This window comes from Labrus mixtus, chromosome 5, assembly GCF_963584025.1.
Source record: "Labrus mixtus chromosome 5, fLabMix1.1, whole genome shotgun sequence".
Lineage (NCBI taxonomy): Eukaryota > Metazoa > Chordata > Actinopteri > Labriformes > Labridae > Labrus > Labrus mixtus.
Window position 1 is genome coordinate 7,980,856 of NC_083616.1, and position 20,861 is coordinate 8,001,716.

A 20,861-nucleotide genomic window follows, 5' to 3' on the forward strand; every position below is an offset into this window, starting at 1 on the left:
TTGCAAGTAAATCACAAGAAAATATTTTTTAGTTCAGGCTCATACCGCTGCAAAAATGTCAGGATGGGAGTCAAACCTGTGACCAGTGCGACGGGTGCTGTAGCCTCTGCACATGGGATGCTTGCTCTTTGTTGACATATTTTAAATCACGTCTGCAATCAAACATTTTAAATAACTACTAACATTGGACATTGGAAACTCAATTTCAACTTTACACTTATATTTACTAATAAAAAAGTCCAGTCTAGTGGCTCTTGAAAACCTCCTGTTTAATGCTTTCAAAGATGGACAACCAGCAGAAACCTCTTAAAGTAGTTTGGTCATTGTTCTCAGCCACTAAAAGCAAGATGTCATCAGACTAAAGAGCAGGTTACTTGTCTGCATCCTGGGTCACATCAAAATAGCTGCAGAATACTCTTCAGTGCCATTGATTTTGTACTTGATGTGCAAATGTTGATGTATGCCTTTAAAAGCAACGCTTATGGATGAGTACCCATTTCTCACCTCCAGCCTCTTTAGGTGGAGACTTGACGCTGCAAATCGAGCCTAACACACCAAAGCATTGACCCGGTCACAGCACAGGAATCCAGTCTGAGTGTTGTGAAGTGAATAAATGAGAAGTTATATACCCAGGGTCTGCTTTTTAAATGTAGGTCTCCCCTTTCACAAGATATCCCAGCATGCACTCTCAGCAGAGGCTCAGCAGCTTTCGTGCACACTTTCCCTAAAAATTCTGTATCTCTTTTGGCTACAGACAGTTTTTTACCTTCACTGAGAGTAATATGTTGTATGTTAAATTATTCAAAAGTCAAACATGAATGATTTATTCACAACAGTGGGAAGAGAGGGTAGGTCGTTTCTGTAGTTCCTCAGATGCTTAAAAAAGGCAAAGCAAAAGGAAGGGAGAAGGAACGATACAGCAAGAGAAAGATGCTAGCAGCTCATCAAAGGGAGCCTGGCCCATCTATGAGTAAAGTGTGTGGAAGATGGATGTGATGTAGGTCAAGAAAAATATGATATAACTGCAGTAAAGTAAACTTTTCTACCCAGGTTTGGCCTAAAGATCAACAACGTAGGTGTGATCACACCATTAGCGCAGGGGATTTGAGGGAGGTAGTAACACTAGCCAGGGCCCCTTAGATTGCGGCTGGATTAGCCCCAGCCTTCACATCCTTTCTGCCAACTGGTGTGTCAATGATGAGTCGAGTTCACACACAGCTCCTGCATCGACCCGCCCTCCACATCTGATAATATTTTTGTGAGGTCAGCGTGTAAGTTGGTCCCGGGAGAGGCAGTTCTCGCTCGGTGCAGCTTGGGAACATCCAGTGGCAGCAGCAGACACAGATGACTTGACCCGGCTGACGCATCGTCAGGTAATGTGATGTGACGCCTGAGCTCCACTCGCCGAGGCTCTGTTCACTTCCCACATGTTGGCCACCTCGCGAAAATGTGGGGGATTGGACATCTCCTGCTAGTTCAGTGCGATCAGATCAAAGGCAGTTCACGCTTATAAAAGAGTGCTAAATCTGGAGAGAAAGTGTGTTGAGGTATTAAATAGGATGTTACACTGAATTCTTCAATCCTGTGATCACAAAGCGTTTAGAGACGGTGCTACATTCAGGAGGATTTATCCACCACATGAGAGTAATTCAAAGTTAAAAGCAACTGCAACTGTTTTATTTTGAAGAAAAAACAGTGTCATATTTAAAGAGGAAACTGTATTTAGATTCAGTCTCTCATATCCTGTAAACAATCACATTTCCTAGACCAAAAAAAGCTGTCAAAGAAAGTCTGTTTGAGGGTATTTGGCGAGTGATTCATTGATAAGGGCTGCTTAAACCATCCGTTTTTCTTCCTGTTTAAATATGTGTTTGACTTTTATTGCAGAAGGACATGGAGTGTCTGCTGATCGCATAATCAGAGTGGCTGCTGTGTGTGGGAATGACCCTTTAAGCTGCTCAGATGTCTGAGAAAATCAGAGGAGAGAGGAAACTTATGGCTTGTTGTCTGTCTTTTGACTTTGTTATTGTTCTCTACTTTTACCAGTGTAGAGTCGCCAAGGGTGACAAGGCCACACAAAGGTCATTGTGAAAGCTTTTAAGGGACCGCTTACTCGAGATCTGGAGCATTTGTTTTGTAGTGTATAAGAAAACTTGTTCTGGGGCACCGGTAGCCTGTTTGTTAGTTTGCATGCCGCACTAGCGGAGACTGTGGTCCTCCAGGCGGGCGGCCCAGGTCGGGTCTGATGTGTGGCTCCATTCCTGCATGTCATTCCACTCCCACTACAGGCAGTGTGCGTGCACATCTGGTGGCGATGGGCCCAGTTTGAATGTTGTGTTAAGAAGCTGCAATGAACATCTCTACCTTTAAGTTAAATTATATTTTATAGTTTATATGTATTTATTTTGACCTCTGCCCGTGTAGCTCCGTTGAGAGCTTTGAGTGACACTCTCGTATGAGGACACTTTGAAGTGACGGGAAGGCGTTCAGGGCGAGGACTCAGACAGAGGCTTGTGCAGAGTGGTTGACCTTTGCCCTCCGAGAAAAGTAACATTTGAAGCAGTTATATCTGTGTTAAGATAATAGCAAAATCCTTTTTTAATACCAAGAGAAGACATTGAGTTGTTGCAGCAACACAAAGACAAAAAAAGCAAGGAGTCAAAAATAGGCAGGAAGGTAAATGTAAAATATAACATTACAAGATAAGAATAGATGAAATAAAGTAAGAAGTATATACAATGGGTTAACAGGTTGAAGTGACACAGAAGTGAATGTGACATAGCAAGTAGCAGCTAACTTATGTAACCAGCAGTGTTACGGTGTAACATTAAACATGCTATAGTATAAAATAATACTGTATGATATGTGGTATAAGATCTTATTTAATATAAGGTGTATTCATAGCACTTGATTCATACTTACTTACCTTCTGGGATAAATAAAGTTGTCTGAATCTGAATCTGAATACTTAAGTGACTCATGCTCACTGACTGGTTGAGTGAATTTATTAAGCATCAATTGTGATTTGTATCTAATTAAATTTTTCAGTGCATTCATTTGCATGTACTTTTTTGGGGATAAACACATTAAATCCCTGTCGATGTTTCTCTTTAGCTTCCTCATACTCAGTACTCAGATTTTACTCAGTTATTGATGTTCTAAGGGAGTCATATGAAGTGTGAACTGATTGTTTGATCCCCTCACTTCCTGTACAGCAGTGATGTCAGCAGCGGTTTTGTTATGATGCACTCTACTGTCTATTTTGACATGCAGGATGATTGATTAGTAACCAGTCCAAAGATAGAGATCTCAGATTTTATTTAGCTATTTCCAACTTGTCACCCCTATTTACTCGGCGATCTCCGGGGGCAGGAAGAAGAAAAGGCCAAAGTGCTGAGAGCCTTTAGTGCGACGTAGATCACGCTTTGTGTTTGGCATAACAAAGGTGGAGACCATTATTCATTTAGATTGAACAAAAGGCCAACAAGCATTTACAAAGCAGTGAGATAATGAGTTCCCTGTTGATGGAGTGAAGAGCTACACACACACACAAACTAACAGATACACAACATCATGCTGTGGATTGTAGATAATATGTTTTGAACATTTAGCATATCGCTGCCTTGCAGAATAACAACACTGCTCAAGGACTTGGCCTCGGCTCATCTGTGCACATGAACCGAATGTTTATACGGTCTATTAAACCTGCTACAAACAATCCTGTACACAAAGGTTAACTTTTTCTTCAAGTGACCATAGTGCGTCCACTTGTATTTGTCTTTATATTTAGAGGGACGATAAGCTATTCTTTTTTTGAGCATCTGCGATGCTGCCAAAGAAGGAGATTTTAAAATGAGTCCCTTCAGACATGCAGATATTAACTTATTGCCTATTATGTCTCTACCTGAAGCATTGCTCTTTGTGTATTTTTACACCACTTTATAATACTTCTGTAGTAAATTCTTAACTTATTATCCATGAATAATGATCATGTATCATGTATAAAAATATTATGTAGTTCAATGAGGCTTTTGCGGCTCAATTCTTTCCCCTTTCTAAAGGGTAAAATCAGGTAGTAGATGGTGAGAAGTTAGTGGTTGAAGTGCCTGAAGTGTACGAAGTTTGTATTCCAGATGTGAAGTAGAAAATTGAGTTTGGGCGACGCATCACTGCCAAACTGCCCTTGAGCAAGACACTGAATCCCAGAAGTGACCACAAACTGGGTCAATGCAGGGTAGGCGGCCTGCACGCTATGAAATCCTTTTTAGTGTGAGTGTGGAATTCCAAGAACAGGAAAACAATAATAAGATTTTTTTGTGTGCACAGAGGAGCAGACCCAGTGAGACAGTTATTCTTATTCCTACTTTTCTGATGGTTAAAATGTTATGCTCAACACACTGTATTCATCATCATCATCATCATCATCATCATCATCATCATCATGATGATGATCATCATCATCATCATGATCATCATCAGCACCATCATCTTTATTGACAGACTCTGGAGTCCGTTTGAAAACAGATAAAAACACAATTTATTTAATGGTAAAAACACAAACAAATACACAGAACGCCACCAAAATTATAAAAGACAGCTGTACCAGTGTCTCCACAGGGATGACTGGTATCACACAGAACTATGACTGGGATTTGTCAGCAGCTTAATAAAGGAGTTCTGAGAATCCTTCAATCGGCAGATATATACATCAAGTTTCTCGTAAAAGCGTGGGAAGTGTTAACTCCTTCATTACAAAATAGTTCACTTGTATGAGTCCATCAAGTTTTGTATCCTCATGGAGTCATTATAAGCAACTGGAGGCTTTTTATACCTGGCCAACAGGGGGCAGTATAAAGAGATGTGCAATAGAAAGAGATTTATCTTGACATGGTCTGAACTCACTGAGAATTTTCTTGCCAACATAGTGGCCTGAGCATATAATATTCAACACTGTCTGTACATGTCATCATCATCAGACATTTGATCGGTAATGAAGTGCTATAAATATTTTATTTTTCAAATTGCAAATTGCATACATGAGGTGATTGATTATATTGTCACCCAACACATTAACCAGCTTTGCAACCATTCAGTTGTTGATAGATCACCCATGGACACATTAAAGACTGCAGAAGTATGGCCTCTTAGACCATTGGTCCTCCAAAGGGGGGAGACATTTGATCTCCCCATTTGACTTTCATAATCTGATTGCATACTGCATACTGTATTGTTGTGAGTGTGGGGCCAATAATCTGGCAGGAACAGATGGATGATTTAGCGTCACTTAAACTCCCTAAAAGCTGGTGTTTAAGCTCCCAGATGAATGGTTTTGTAATTTTTGGGTCAATAATATTGAGTCCACAGTAGACTCAATGTGCTGTATCTGTTAAGAATTATTCACTGTCATTTCCTTTGTTCAAGTTAAGCTCATAGCCTCTTCAGCATTATTACCACACTAACTGTTCCTATCCCTTCACAGCTCTGGAAACAAAGCTGTGACCTTTATTTCACTGGATGAGTGTTATCAGTATTTATTACAGTGTTGTCACAGCTGTGTGTGTTCACCTGTAATGGTATTTTATTTGTCTCTGAAATTAACTTGCCTGACGATGAATTCTGGAAATGCACAGTTAAAGGTGCTTTTCCAGTAGAAGGAGGCCGAATAACTGTGAATTATTTCCCCCTATCGCTGCTTGTAGGCGAGATAAACGGCAGTTAAATTACTCTTGTAAAGAAAATTCCCATCATCAGTCATAGCTTGTGGTTCCTGCACATTGTGCTCTGACAGGAACAGAGATTATTTTTACACATTTTATAAGCTGATCTTGTCATGCCGTGCAAAATCAAATTATATTCAATTTGCTTCCACCTCCTGAAAAGCATTTGTATTATTTGTGCTGATGTCAGCAGTAAAGCTGCTATCATCCTTTTTACGCTTGCATTATTACGTTCAGAAAAGCTGAATGAACAGTATTTGATGTGTGCACATTAGTTCTCATTTGTTTGTTCTGATATATTCACTGTTACGTTCTTTTTGTAATACTTCACAAATGATTCATAGGGTTTTATTTTTCCTATAGATTTAAAATGACCTGAATCTGCAAATCTGCTGTTATATTTGAAGCTCCTGTGAGGAGTTTTTAGCTGGTTATGAAACTGACTGAAATACTAATGCCTCTGTGTGACCTGAAGCCAAAAGCAGCATGATTGATTATTTCTATACCGGTAGTTATTTTTAGTGTCTGTAACCACTGCCACCTGGTAGGGCTGTCACATTTTGAACACATTCACTTGAACCTGAGGGGGGGGGGGGGGGGGGGGGGGGGGAGTTCACATATGAACTGCAATGAGCTATTCAAATTCAGAATATATTAGTCTGACAGCAGATCGGGCAGTTCGATCCAGCGGAGGGTGCTCTCAGTGTAACTTGTCCTTTGTGTGTATTATGTATCGCAAATATTTGAGTGTAGCATGCAGGAACCTCAGTGCGCTCTGAATGAGTGTTTTCGTCAGCACGTAATATTATAAATAAAAAGAGACTTGCACTTGATCGTGATCAAGGTGATAGACTTGTGTTTCTGGTGAATAATATCAAAAAACAACTTCATTGTTTTACTGAAAAAGTGACAGCCCTACCACCTGGTTATTTGAAGACAGCAGGAGTAGTCAGTAATTCTACTTACGCACGTACAGGACGAGAAATAGTCAAGAAATAAGATGAACAATTGTCCACTGGAGGCGCCAAAAATCCAGACAATGTGAAAGATCCTCACAGTCGTTTTAAAAAACAGGAGATTGTTAATTGAAAGACAAGAAGCACACATTTTCATTATGATATAAGCTCTTCTTTTTTCTTTTTTTTTTTTCTTGAATGCAATCCCTGTGAGAGAGGACACCTGTTCATATCTGCTTTTGTTAATGATGTTACCTGTCTTCTTCAATGATGTTACCTGTGAGCTTGCTAGGTGAGGCAACTGTTGCATATAAAGGAATATCTATAAGTACATGCTTTAGGCAAGTTAAGGCAGGATAATATGTAGAACAACCTTCAACAAGAAAGCCTTTAAAGTCCTTTATGCAAGACATGATACGACATGATGACATGAGAAACGAGGGTAAAAAAATATATTAAGCTTTTGGAGTAATTTAAGGTAGATGAATGTCACTTTTGCTTTGAATCATTGCGTCATTATTTCTTATCATGTACTGTTGTATCTGCTTTTTGAAGGAAAGATTAAAAAGATGTAGGCTAATAGAGCAGACAATGATGCTTGTTGATAGAGATATCATCTTTTATGTTTTTAAATGTGGTAATATCTTATGAGATCTTTGATTGATATCATAGAAAGGTCTATTCATCCATATCAGGAAAAGTACATCAAGAAAAATGAGACTAAAATCATTTTTAAAGGTTAAAGAGGTGTTTTGTGGCCAGATGATGAAAAAGTGTACATTGAAATGAACTACAAAGGTTAATAGGTAATGGGGGATATCAAATTTGGAAAAATCCCCACAACATTTTTTTCAACCATAATTTGGGCCGAATGAGATCAACATCACAGTGACTCATTTTTCTTTGTATGAGCAGAAGATGAATTCTGTGAATAAATCAACAGAATTAAAAGAAGTATTACTAGACTCTTCTTGGTCTGAGCTGAGCATTTTATTATCTGTGATATTTCCATGTCCCAAAAACAAAAGGTCAGTGTGAGAATAAAATGTAAAAAAAAAAGAAAGAAAAAAAAGTACAGTCTTCAGCATTTGCTTGTTACATGGCAGTGTGTAGTGACTCAGGAACAAGTTGGACTCCTCTTCGCTGTCCTGTTCCATTTGCGGAGCCATGAAATGATGACAGATAATGGGCTGCACAGCTACTGCAGCCTTACTAACCGCTGGCTGGATGCTAAATTGGAAGAAAGTGAGTCGGCTCAAAAGAGGAGCTGCCTGTGGTCTCCTTGGTAACTAAAAGTGTTCAACTCTTTTTTTCCTAAAAGGTCAGAAAAATAACGGGAGGAGGTGAAGAAATAGATCCCTCCTCCACGCCTGAGACTTCTTCTGAGCTTATTTAGTGTTGGAGGTGTCCTCAGAGAGACTTTGTGACAGGACCAAAGAGAAGGTGACGAAGATCAATGGCTTTTCACACTCACTCCCTCACATCATCATGACAGCAAAAAGAGAGGAAGGTGGACCTGCTGAAAACTGGTACACCTTTAACCGACTCCAGTCATTGTATAATAATGAAGACAGAGTAAGTACACTTATTAATATTTGAGGGAGCATTTAGGGACCTTACCCAACGAGTTTGCAGATTTGGAGACTGTTTTGTTGGCTGCATGCTGACCGTGCAAAAGGACATGTTGGTGTTCAGAAAAAGCTCCTCACATGCTGTATAACAAGCACAGATTAAAGACTTATTTTCTGACAATACCCCGTTGAGGCAATGGCATGCATGCACATGTCCATTTTTAATTTTCTCGGTAGAAAGAAAGGTCTACAGAAAGTTTGTAGCTGCATCATAAATGGTCACCATGGCGCCGTCATAATGGAAATCCATTAAACAACATAAATGGTGGAAAAACTGTCTAAATGCCAAACAAGCAGGTACAAATCCTTTCAGACAGTAAAAGTGAACGGCAATGTGACAAAGACTGCTCCAAATCTGAGGACACAGACAACTTTGCTGTCTAATCCTGACTCATTGCTACTGAAAAACATTTTGTCTCAGAGTTACATGTACGTCACCTAGTGCACCACCAAACCCCCCCCCCCCCCCCCCACTAACTAAAACAACAAGGTGTAGCAAAAAGTTCTTGTAGACTAATTTGCTTCTCAGGAGCACTGGCCAAAGAATAAAAACTTTTTTTTCTTATGCATATTGCTTATGTAAATTGTATGCTCATTATCTTGCTTATATAATTGCTATTTATAGAAGAGGCCATGAAATTAAGGTTGTGACCAATTTGCTTCCGCTCTAGAATACTAACTTCAGCAAACAGTAAGACAGAGTACCTGATCTTCAACAGAGGAGGCAACTAACTGTGTCGTTTTATTATATATATAGTATAGTTATTGGCCTTTCACTAACAGTCTTCAGTTGTTGCATTATAATTAAGATGGAGTTGTTACACTTTGTTATACATGCAAGAGAGTTTTGGCTTCTCACTGAATGAATCTTGCAGACAGAGGGGCTTTTTGTTGTAGTGTTATTTTAATTTTGTAATTACAATTTCATTGTAAAAAAAAAAAAAAAGAAAAGAAGAAAAGATGTCAGGGCACTGTTTTAATTGGATAGTATTTAAATGAACTGTACCCGAGGCTCCAGGAGGAGAGAAATAATTTGTCAATGAAACCATTCAGGTTTACGAACTACACTGCAGTCTGGAGTCTCTAATGATGAGAGAGAGCGAGAGAGATGTTCACATGTGAACGAGTTCTTCACAGGTTGAAATCAGGTGATCAGCATAATTAAAAACATTTTTGGGACAAAACTGTTGGTCGGGAAAATTGAGTCAGTAGCTAGATATTGGTAGGAACATCTCTGTACTGTCCCTCCAGAATTCTAGGCCATTGCCTCCCACACACAAGCTAGTGCTGGAATGAATGGGACAACAGCAAGCAGCAATTTAAAAATGAAGCCAGGCCACCCTGAGCTTCCAAAGCCCCCTGCAGTAACAGATGAGTGACATCACTCAGGCTTGTCCATTAATATTTATAGTCTATGTAGAGCACGCAACAGTGTTTTTATATGTCAGTGTATGATAGGATGAACAATATGCCATGGATGTCAGTTCAAGAGATATCAGTAAGTGCTTTCAAAGTATCTTGAGGATGTTAAGAGCTCAGAGAAGCTCTTAGAGGCAGACATTATTGGAATGAAGAGGCTGAAACTCCCGTGAAGGATCAGGGCACGATGATGGGGTCTGAGTCCGGAGGGACAAGGAGTCTGGAGAGTGAGCTGAAAAGAGAAGAGGACATTGTTAAATATTGTGTGTGGTGTGAATTGAAAGTGTTACAAGATAAACTTCTCATACTATACTCATCTAGCAATGCAGTTGAGTAGATACAGGATGTTAGAGATGTGTTTCTGCAGCACTGACGTCTGTGCTGACCACAAACAGCTGTCAAAAGAAAAGAAAAGAAGAGCAGCAGTAGCTTAAAGAGGGATGTGTTCCCAGTTCAAACTGCAAAAGACAAGGCATGTGATGTTTCAAATGCCGTTTGAAAGTTAAATATAAGTTCAGTCTGAAACCAAAAATTGATCTCAGAAAAGATGAGACTGTTGGAAGAACATGAAACCCTCTGAAAGATGGAGTAAATGAGGGATAATGTTGAATTAAAGGGACGGTTGTCCAGCTCAGTGGAAAGTGTTACTGGATGGTCTGTCACATACAGTCTCTTACACCATCCAGACTTTCGGTTTTGTGAAGCTACCTCGGACACATTTTCCAAAACTGACAATCAGACTGTCTTCAGGCAGAGATAAAGTGTGTGGGATTGAGAAAGCAATCAGGGTCAAACGGATGCAACACTAGGTTTGCCTCCATCAAAAGATTAAAAAGCATGCAGCGTCATTCCATTTGAATGATTATTGTGTCTCCCTTCTTTACTGTCCTGGCACTCTTTTCAAATCTTCTACAAGTGCAGCCTGTGAGAAGCTTTACGGTTGTTTTCCTTCAGCTGTGGTTGGACAACATGTTCATTGAAGGAGGAATCATCTTTTAATGTTTTATATTTATCTGTGGTTTCATTTGATTTAACCTGAAATGTGTTGCTATTTCTACCTTACCTACTCTCCACCTCCTTTAATGTGTAAACCCTGTAGTGTACTTGTTTTGTTGTCCAAGGACACGCAGCTCTGACAGGGTTTGATACTCTGAGGGTTGGAAGAGGAATCCATTCATCAATGTGGCACTAATAGTTGCCCATCATCTCTATTGCTGTGAGAGTCAGTAAACCACCAACAGGGACAGGTGGTGTGCTGTGTGTTGGCGGCCATAAAATACTTACACTACTGCTATACAGCTATTACCAGCAGGACATAAAACATCATAAAGGTGTCGGGATTCAGGAGCGGAAGCCTTGTTTCTAGGTGTGTCAAGTACACACAATGACTCTTTAAACAGGTCACCATCAACAAAAGCTTATGGTGATAGCAAAGGTAACAGTGCAAAGCAAAGCATGAGACTTTTTAGAGTGCAGTCTGAAATATCTGCTGTCTTAAGGCAAATGAAAACCAGAATTTTTCAGAGTTCATAGCTGATCAGTGATTGTAAATCATAACAGACTTGTGTCAGACCTGCAGCTCAAGTTGAACTGGAGAGACAATTTAATACAGGTGTGATACTTATGCAAAGGTACAGTATGTAGAATTGTATAACAATGGTTACATTCAAATATCTAAAATAATTAAAAGTTATGTTATACATATTCTTGTTGAGTACACAGTACATTACCTCAAATATTTCCAGCAGTTATCAAAGCCAGGGAAATCCGTAGTTTTATAGTTGTAACGGGACGTGTCTTGTCGGCGGCTGCCATGATGAGCCGCCATGTCAGACACGAAATGTTGATCGTTGCCAAGGAAACACCGGATGACCGCTGCAAAAGGAAGTGGTAGCTGCTACTGAAAGCTGCTGTACTGTTGCTGTATTTGCTTGCTGGGATAAAAACGTCATGTAAATTATACTTGGATAAATCGTCGGTACATATTCTCTTCCTCAGGTCGGATTCGCCCGTTTGTATTTACTACGGTCAATACGGAGTTCGTTTTCACAGAGGGGGAGTAGCAGAGAGAACTCCCTTGATTCCCCGCTAGCCTCGACGTCATCTTTTGTTATCGTTTTGATTGAGAGTCCCTTGGCAGCGGCTTTTACATACTGTGTGTTTATGCAAAAGACTGTAATCCATCGTGATTTCTTAGATTCTATGTCCGAGGAAGTAGCTTCATGTTTGAAAGCATTTGATTGATTTAAAATAAAAAATTCCAACGGAAACAGCAGAGTCCCCCCCATGGGTCCAGATTTGCAAACCCACTAACACTTGAAAGCTCTGTAATCTACCTGTGAACAGATATTATCTCCAAGTCAAATATGACACAACCTGTTCCCCATCAATAGAAAGGCAAGAGAAAGATTTAATGTGTTGGAAGTTTTCCCGTTTCAATTTGCAGTCATCATGAATAATATCGACAATCTGTGTTTTATAGGAATTGGTTGTAAGCAGGAAAACATCTGATGTGGAGAACAAAAGAGGCGGACCCTAGCTGTACTATTGCAATATTATAGTACACTCTCCAATAAGACACTTGCAAAATCTGCAAGTGTAGCTAACAGTCAAGTAGTAGAACTCATCTCTCAGGTGGCTATTATTTACCTGGCTACTGTCATTTACCTGCAATTTCCCTTTAGTTGAGGGCTATTGTTAGTAAATAACAGCTACCTCTGATTTAAGGGCCTTGAGTCGGAAGTTACATACAAAAGGTTGCATAAGCATACAAAAATATAATTTGCCTGACTGAACTTTTGCCACAGCTTCATAAACCAGCGTAAAACTCTAATCTGCTGGAAGCAGACAATGACGAGCTAAGCCACCATCAGTGTATTAAAAAGATACTAAATACATGGATTGAGTGCCTGGCAGAACTTTTATATTTATAGAAGGTGAAATATGGTTTTATAATACTTACTTTTAAAATGTTGGTTTTTATATTTTAAATAACTGATAGTCATAGCTTTAACTCAGGGAGTGTCATTGCACTTTTGCTATAATGTTGTCTTGCAAATCAGTACAACGACAGTAAAGCTCGTTTTGACTCTTATCGATTCATCTTGTATTATTTTGTATCAACCCATATCATTTCACATCAACTCATATCGTTTTGTATCGACTTGTATTGTTTCGTATTGTATCATATCGACTTGTATTGTATTGACTCGTTTCATATCGACTCGTATCGTTTCATATCGTATCATATCGACTCGTATCGTATCATACCGTATCATATCAACTGTTATCGTTTCATATCGTATCATATCGACTCGTATCGTTTCATATCAACTCTTATCGTTTCATATCGTATCATATCGACTCGTATCGTTTCATATCAACTCTTATCGTTTCATATCGTATCATATCGACTCGTATCGTTTCATATCGTATCATATCGACTCGTATCGTATCATACCGTATCATATCAACTCTTATCGTTTCATATCGTATCATATTGACTCGTATAGTTTCATATCAACTCTTATCGTTTCATATCGTATCATATTGACTTGTATCGTTTCATATCGTACCATATCAACTCTTATCGTTTCATATCAACTCTTATCGTTTCCTATCATATCATATCGACTCGTATCGTTCCATATCGTATCATATCGACTCGTATCGTTCCATATCGTATCATATCGACTCGTATCATTTCATATCGTATCATATCGACTTGTATCGTATCATACCGTATCATATCAACTCTTATCGTTTCATATCGTATCATATCGACTCGTATCGTTTCATATCAACTCTTATCGTTTCATATCGTATCATATCGACTCGTATCGTTTCATATCGTATCATATCGACTCGTATCGTATCATACCGTATCATATCAACTCTTATCGTTTCATATCGTATCATATTGACTCGTATCGTTTCATATCAACTCTTATCGTTTCATATCGTATCATATTGACTTGTATCGTTTCATATCGTTCCATATCAACTCTTATCGTTCCATATCAACTCTTATCGTTTCCTATCATATCATATCGACTCGTATCGTTCCATATCGTATCATATCGACTCGTATCGTTCCATATCGTATCATATCGACTCGTATCGTTTCATATCGTATCATATCAACTGTTATCGTTTCATATCGTATCATATCGACTCGTATCGTTTCATATCGTATCATATCGACTCGTATCGTTTCATATCAACTCTTATCGTTTCACAAACAAGCCTGAAGCTGTCTACAGCAGTGTGTCTCCCTGTTGCTGAATCCTAAAAAAGTAACCAAGACTAATTTGGTCATTACTTTCCAGCTCCATTGTAACTAGGTGTAAGAAAAATTAACATCTTTGGTGAAAAGGGGGAAATGTTTGTTTCTTGTAGTTTTGGAATTTCTTCTCACTATCTTTGATGCTTCATATCAAAACCAAATCAGAAAAATGAAATCCAACACTCAATATACTGTATACTGTTTCGTTCTCCACATAAAGATAAGTCTTTTTTCATCAGACATTATTATATATATATATATATATATATATATTAACTTTATGGAAAACATTAACTTTCTCTTAAGTGGCAGTTCCAAAGCTTCCTCTGCTACAAGGTTTTAAAAAAGCATCAACAGTTATTCACAGACTATTTGACACCAGTCTGACCTGAGCTGGAGTCCTGTGGTGGAGTTAAGATACAAATGTGAGGGAAGAATGTCTGTCCTGAGATGACTCACTTTGCCTTATGTAAGTGTGGAAATGAGATTCAAATAGAAAAAATAAACTTCTGCTGCTATTTGACTCACTTATTCTAACCTTGACCTGAGCAGAGCTGAGAAAATAAACAAAATCTGACCTCAAGTTTGTCTAGAATCTAAAGAATTTGGCAAATTTTAAACAAAGGATAACAAAACAGATGGGATTGCTTTTTGGCCTTCTTGTCGAAGAGAGAAAATACAGTTCTGTTCATGTTGTGCACTGTTCTCTGTGAGAGAAACAGCTTGTTTTCTGTCTTGCCGAGTCGTTTCCTCAAATAGAATTGGAGAGCTGAAGCGTTCCTTGAGGACCGAGGCTGTCTGATATCGCTGAAATCTCAGAACTTTCACATGACGGATTTGATGCTCTACAGTCTCAGCCAGCTCAGAATAAATACATTATAATAATGCCTTTATTTAAATAAAATTAAAAATTTTACATTAAGGTTAACTTTGTCGGGTGAGAGCACCTTATTTTAAACACCACACCTTTAAAAAAAAAGGAAAAAAGGTTTTTCTTTTACATTGAATACAAGCTGAGCAGTGAACTCAGGGTTTTCAGATTCATCCTTTTTTTTAGCACTCTCTTTCTCTTAATGTCTAAACTAAGTTGTTAGCAGTGAACACATATCTGGCTACACAATAAAAAGCAAGTGAGCTGCACATTTTACTCGCTGAAGAGACAGTTCCTAAACACATTTTTTATTTATTTAGATGGGGCGATGTCTGCATCTCTGTGCCCTGTTCCCTTACAAAGAACGACTGCAAGTCTCCTAAAACGGGCAACACTTATCTTTTTCACAGGCTCAGTTTGGATTGCCCTGAAGAGCAGTTACATAGGAATTTTAAATAGCTCCGTGAGATGAATGAGTGAGGAGTCTCCAGTGGAATGTTTCTGAAAAAAGACATTTGACAGACTTCCCTCTTGTCGTTACTTAAAAAAGAACTAAATTTAACTCTCTTCCACCAAAACCAGCTGCTGCTCGGTAAATAATTAACTGTAGATCTCCTCTCAGACATAAAAGGCTTGAAAGATGCTCCGAGAGATGATTGAGGACTGTTGCACATGGAGGCCGGTTACAGTGTTTCAAGAATAGTACACTTTGCATTGCCCTTGCTGGTAGTGGTAGTTATAACGTTCTCCATTAGGTTGGGTGCACTGTTTGTCAGTGGCCGGGTAATCGGCCTGCTGCGGCTGTGAATACGTCCCAAATCCTCCAGAGATATGAAAAAAACCCTCTGAACTCTCTGTGTACGTCACGGTTAATATTATATAGCACATGGTGTTTTTAGGGGAGGTGAATTTAATCTGTAGCCACAGGTTTTCCAGCTTGATTCTGTGCTTTCTTTGAGGAGTGAGGGATCCCATGTGCTTTTACAGCAACATGTCATGCATTTTGTATAATCTGCTACAATGTCCTAGATTTTTGCATTTGACGCTAATAAGTTGCATAATACTGACACCATGTCTGGAAAATAACGTCTTAATGCCTTATTTGAATCTCTTGACTGCATCGTGTGGAGGGAGTCTCTTTAAATATTCCTTCATACAACACATTTTGCAGCTACTCTGTGCATTATGGACACTTTCTAATATTTTCAATCTATTGTTGTGCTTCAATGGCACACAAATGTATTGTTTTTATTCACCCTCACAGCTGTATAATTGTGGATTTTCAGCAGCAGTAGGTAGCTGTTTTCAACAAGAAAATCCACTAAAGCTCACTTTGCACAACCTGTGCAGCACCAAACAGCTGTCAAAAAAGTTAACACAAGCAGGTGAACAAAGTAGAGCTTTTCACAGCTGAAATGCTAAACACATTTCCCTCAAGAGCTTATGGAAAACAGAGCTAACTGCAGAGTGAAGAATAGATTTTTGTTTTTGTTTTTAGGATTTTGGGGCTTTTTGCCTTAATTCGGTAGGACAGAGGATAGAGTAAACCGTGGAGAGAGAGGAAGAGACAGGACTGACATGCGGGAAAGGCGCTACATATCGGACTTGAACTCGGGCCACCCTCTTCGAGGACTTTGCCTCTGTACACAGGGCGTGACCTAAATGCTACGCCACCTTCTCCCAGTGAAGAACAGATTTAAAGAAATGATTTGTACGACGAGTTAAACACAACTGCATTAAAGAAAAAGACAGATATGAACGCCTTAACAGGAATGCAAATAGCCACAACACCAATGCAAAAAGACACAACAGGAGTGACTTTTGTGAGAAATGCTCGGATGAATACAAAATTGGCCAGAATTTTAAAGTATGAAACAGGAGCACACTGGTCATACTAAACTACCCCACAATGCATTGCAGCTCTTAGACTATCCAATGACTTACATTAAAAGTCACCATGTTGCCAAATAATATTAAAATGACTACGTAGATGTATTAGTAATGAACACATCTATATTGATGTTGAGTTCCAGTTATTGACTGATAATCGTGTTAGCTTGAAGCTAGCTTATCATAGCTTGGCCCAGAAGTACATCACGTGACAGTTTAGAATGATGCTTACAGCATATTTATTTACAGGTTAGTACGCAGTTTACCGTTTGTATTGTTTGTGAATGAAGGAAGTCGAGATGAGCCTGAAAGTGAAGCGAAGAAACTGTAATTGTTGTGGTTTCGGACACAGCACTTTCCCTTCTGAACACTAAATCCACTTCCTCTTCTTCCTCTGTCTCTCCCGTCAGCCCAAAAGTGGGCTTCACTTAATGCACGTAACCGAAACTGACAATCAAGACTGAATGAGTCCGGTTATGTGGGCGTGATGGTGTTAAAAGTGACATAGTAAGAGAGGCATAACCTGGCAGTTGTTTCTCAAAAAAAAAAAAAAAGGGGGGTGAGAGGATTTTGAATCGGCTAAAAAACAGCTCTGACATCTAACGGGCTGGGGATGAGTCATCGTGTTGTGGAGAATGGCCCTCCATCCCCCCCACAAACACACAAATATCCTCTGAGATAAAGAGCACCACAAACTTTCTCATTGCTGAATAAGTCATTCAAAAAAAGTGTTGCATTACCAAGTTTCCATTATTTATTAACAATTCCCAAAGCAGGGAATGTCCCCATCTCAGGGTCTGTCCTGCATTTTTTCGACATTGTTTGTTGAATGTGATTTAACAAACACACATTTTCTCTTCTTTTCCTCTTGAGGACAGACCTGACGCAGCTTTTTACTTTAAAAATCTGCAACATGATTTTGTTGATTTGCCAAACTGAAGACCTGTTAAAACAACAATTTACATACTATAACAAAAACTATAATGCCTTTCTCACTACCTTCTCTCAAAGACAGCGTGCATTTGTTGACACGCAGAGGGATGCTTTTTATGAGAAGACATGTTGACTGACAAGTAATATGATTTATTTATTTTTGCCTTAATGAGACTCCGCTAGCGTCTACAACCCATTGTTGAGACAACGTTTTGCGTAAAATGGATTTTCAGTGTGTGCAAAAAGCAGCATATTCATTGCCTGGTACTTTGCGAAGTAAGCTGTCACTCTGTCAGTACGTATTTTCATGGATTCATTCATCTTGATAATTTTGTGGATATACTGTATCTTTAAATTGTGTCAACCATCTCACAGTAATTCTACTTTTGGGTGTCTGAAGCTGTAACCTTATATGGGTGAAGCACCTAAGTAGTAGCAGATCTATATATGGATAGGAGCCAACTATATGTTGTCAGCAACTGTTTGCTAGACAGAGAGTCTACATCTGATACGTATATAAATCAGTGTCATGTCACCTTTATTGTTTTATAGTGATGTACCCAAATGGAAAGGAATTTGTGGGCTGCACCTTCGAGCAGAATATAAGCAACACTGTGTGATGAAGACTTGGCCATTGTGCCATTTTGCCCATGATGGCCACTTTGCCAATGATTGTCAATGATTGTGAGATCTTGGTCAGCATGGGTCAGCGATGGTCTGCACTTTGTCAGCCATGTGTGTTATGTTTCTGTGTTGTCTGACCTTGGCTGAATAAATCTAAGATGATCCACAGTCTGTTTCACGATTTCATAATTGTCCATCTACTACAGAAATAACCCCCACCTAACACACTCTCCTGGAGCTCTTTGGTAAAAACTGACTAACTGACTCCTATACAGTATGACAGCTAGCCTACCTGTCGTTAGCTAAACAACAGCCGCACACCCGAGATTGATTGACACATGTGCAAACAAATCAGATTTGAACTGACTGGTGGTGCATTATTGATGTTTTTCTATTGGTTAATACAAGAACAGCCTTGGTAACATTGATTGACATATACTGTAGAGACACATCAGTGTGGCAAGCATGGTGTATCGTTTTGGCTGATTGAAACTAGTTTTATAGATATTTTAGGGGACTCGGGACACAGAGCTTAAAAACTGGACAGTCCCGTTCAAATCGGGACATATGGTCACCATGTATGAGTAGGTGACTGGGAGGATCTCTGGGCATGAGATAAACACCATTCTTTTTGTTGTTCTGTTAGATAGACTTTGAAACTATTATGTTCAGGGGGAAAAGTTACATATTGTTGCTTGACTGCAACTAATTCACAAGAAAATATTTTTTAGGATCAGAGTGAAGCCTCTGTATAACTTACTATTTACATTTAAACTGAGACTCACCAGAAACAGATGAACTGGCGAACCTCCGGGGTATAATGGGCGGCTGTGGCTCAGTTGGTAGAGTCGTCGGCAAGACACTTAACCCTGCATTGCTCCCGCTGCTTCAGTGGCGGTGTATGAATGGATTAGTGTTGTACTTACTCTCTGATGTACGTCGCTTTGGATAAAAGCGTCTGCTAAGTGAATTGTAACATTGTAACATAATGTACTGAGAAGTGATGGTGTTTATTTTGCATACATATCTGGAGAGGTGAATGTCGCTTCACACAGTCTGAACACAAGGTCACTTCTCTCAAGTTGCCAATTGGAAGGTGAACAATGCAACGCAAGTAAAAGATAGTCTTGGCTGGGAGTCGTTTCCAGGAATAGTTTTTTTTAAAGTGGGGATGTATGAGGTACTTCTTAATAGTTAAATATACCAACCTTCGGAGATGCTGGTCAGCACGGCCCCTTTATTGAGAAACCAGCCAGAACCAGCACATAGGCTAGACTATACACAGCTGCACACAGGGCCATTTGTACCATATAGTTTAGCTGGTTTTAAGAAAAGAAAATGTCAGGGTAAGTTAACACTATACTTTGAGCATTTTTTTTATGGATGCAACACATACTTGTAACTCACAAGTATTGTACAACTCTGACTTATATCAAAACTTAAACTTATCTTGTGAGTGTGTATTTGACTGAAAGGAAGCATCTGTGATTGGCTTTCTTTCAATTCTTATGTCTAATGGTTGTCTATGCCAACACCTGTCCACCAGAACAGCCAAGGGCAACAAAATAATGACACCTGTCTCTGATGAATGATGGACGTTTGACTTCCTGTCATAGCACATCCTGATATTAGTTCAATGTAGGTCACATGCCTCAGGTGCTGGTTGTTACACATCTGGTGACTCTGTGCAGAACATTTGAGTTGATTGAAAAATGGCAGATTTATGTGTGTATGTGTGTGTGTGTGTAGTTGTAGCCTTATTGTTCGTTCTAAGTGATTCTGATCTAGATCAATACCACTTGTTCTTGTGTGTACTGTCCTTTGTTAACAAGCTATTGTGTGCAGAAGAGATAATGGACTACAGCACACTTCTCTCTACAATGAGTTAGCTTGTGATGAACTCAATATTGGATTGTGCAACTTTGTATTTAGAAGAAACTTTTTGTTGCTGTCCTGCCAGCAAAGTTTAAAAAAAACACTTGGATGGATTTCATGATCGTTTTGGCATGTACAAGAACTGAGATATTTAATTAATGCATGTCCTTTAATCTGAATCTAACAGAACACTAAGTACAGCTTCATACAGTCGCATAGCAAATGGAAAAAACACAAAATGGTGCTTTACATATATTGAAGCTAATATGTAAAGATGACAATCTTGACCTGTATGTAGCTTAATAATAATAATAATAATAATGATAATAATAATAATAGCTTGGATTTATTTTGCGCATTTCAAGAAACCCAAGGACACTTTACAGTAAAGCAAAAAATAAATCAAACACAACAAAGAAAGAAACAACACAAAACAAACAAATGTTGCTTAGAAAAAACATCTGACAGCGATCGTCACAGTGAAGAATCCCGCACAGACTGACTTAGATTAAGTTGTTGTCCACAGTGCTGATAGCATCTCTGATGGATTACAAGGCAGACTGGCAATGTCCTTAAAGCTTTTTATCTTGATTAACAATTGAGCGGAAACAAGAAAAAACAGCCGCGAGTGTCAAACATACAGCTTTCATCAATGACGCA

General features: G+C 39.0%; 1 protein-coding gene across 1 annotated transcript in view; it reads left to right on the top strand.

Moving 5' to 3' along the window:
• The window catches only part of htr7c (5-hydroxytryptamine (serotonin) receptor 7c), a 28,936-nt gene that overhangs the window by 5,397 nt on the left and 2,678 nt on the right, over positions 1–20,861 (top strand). The gene's annotated exons all lie outside the window — the stretch shown is intronic.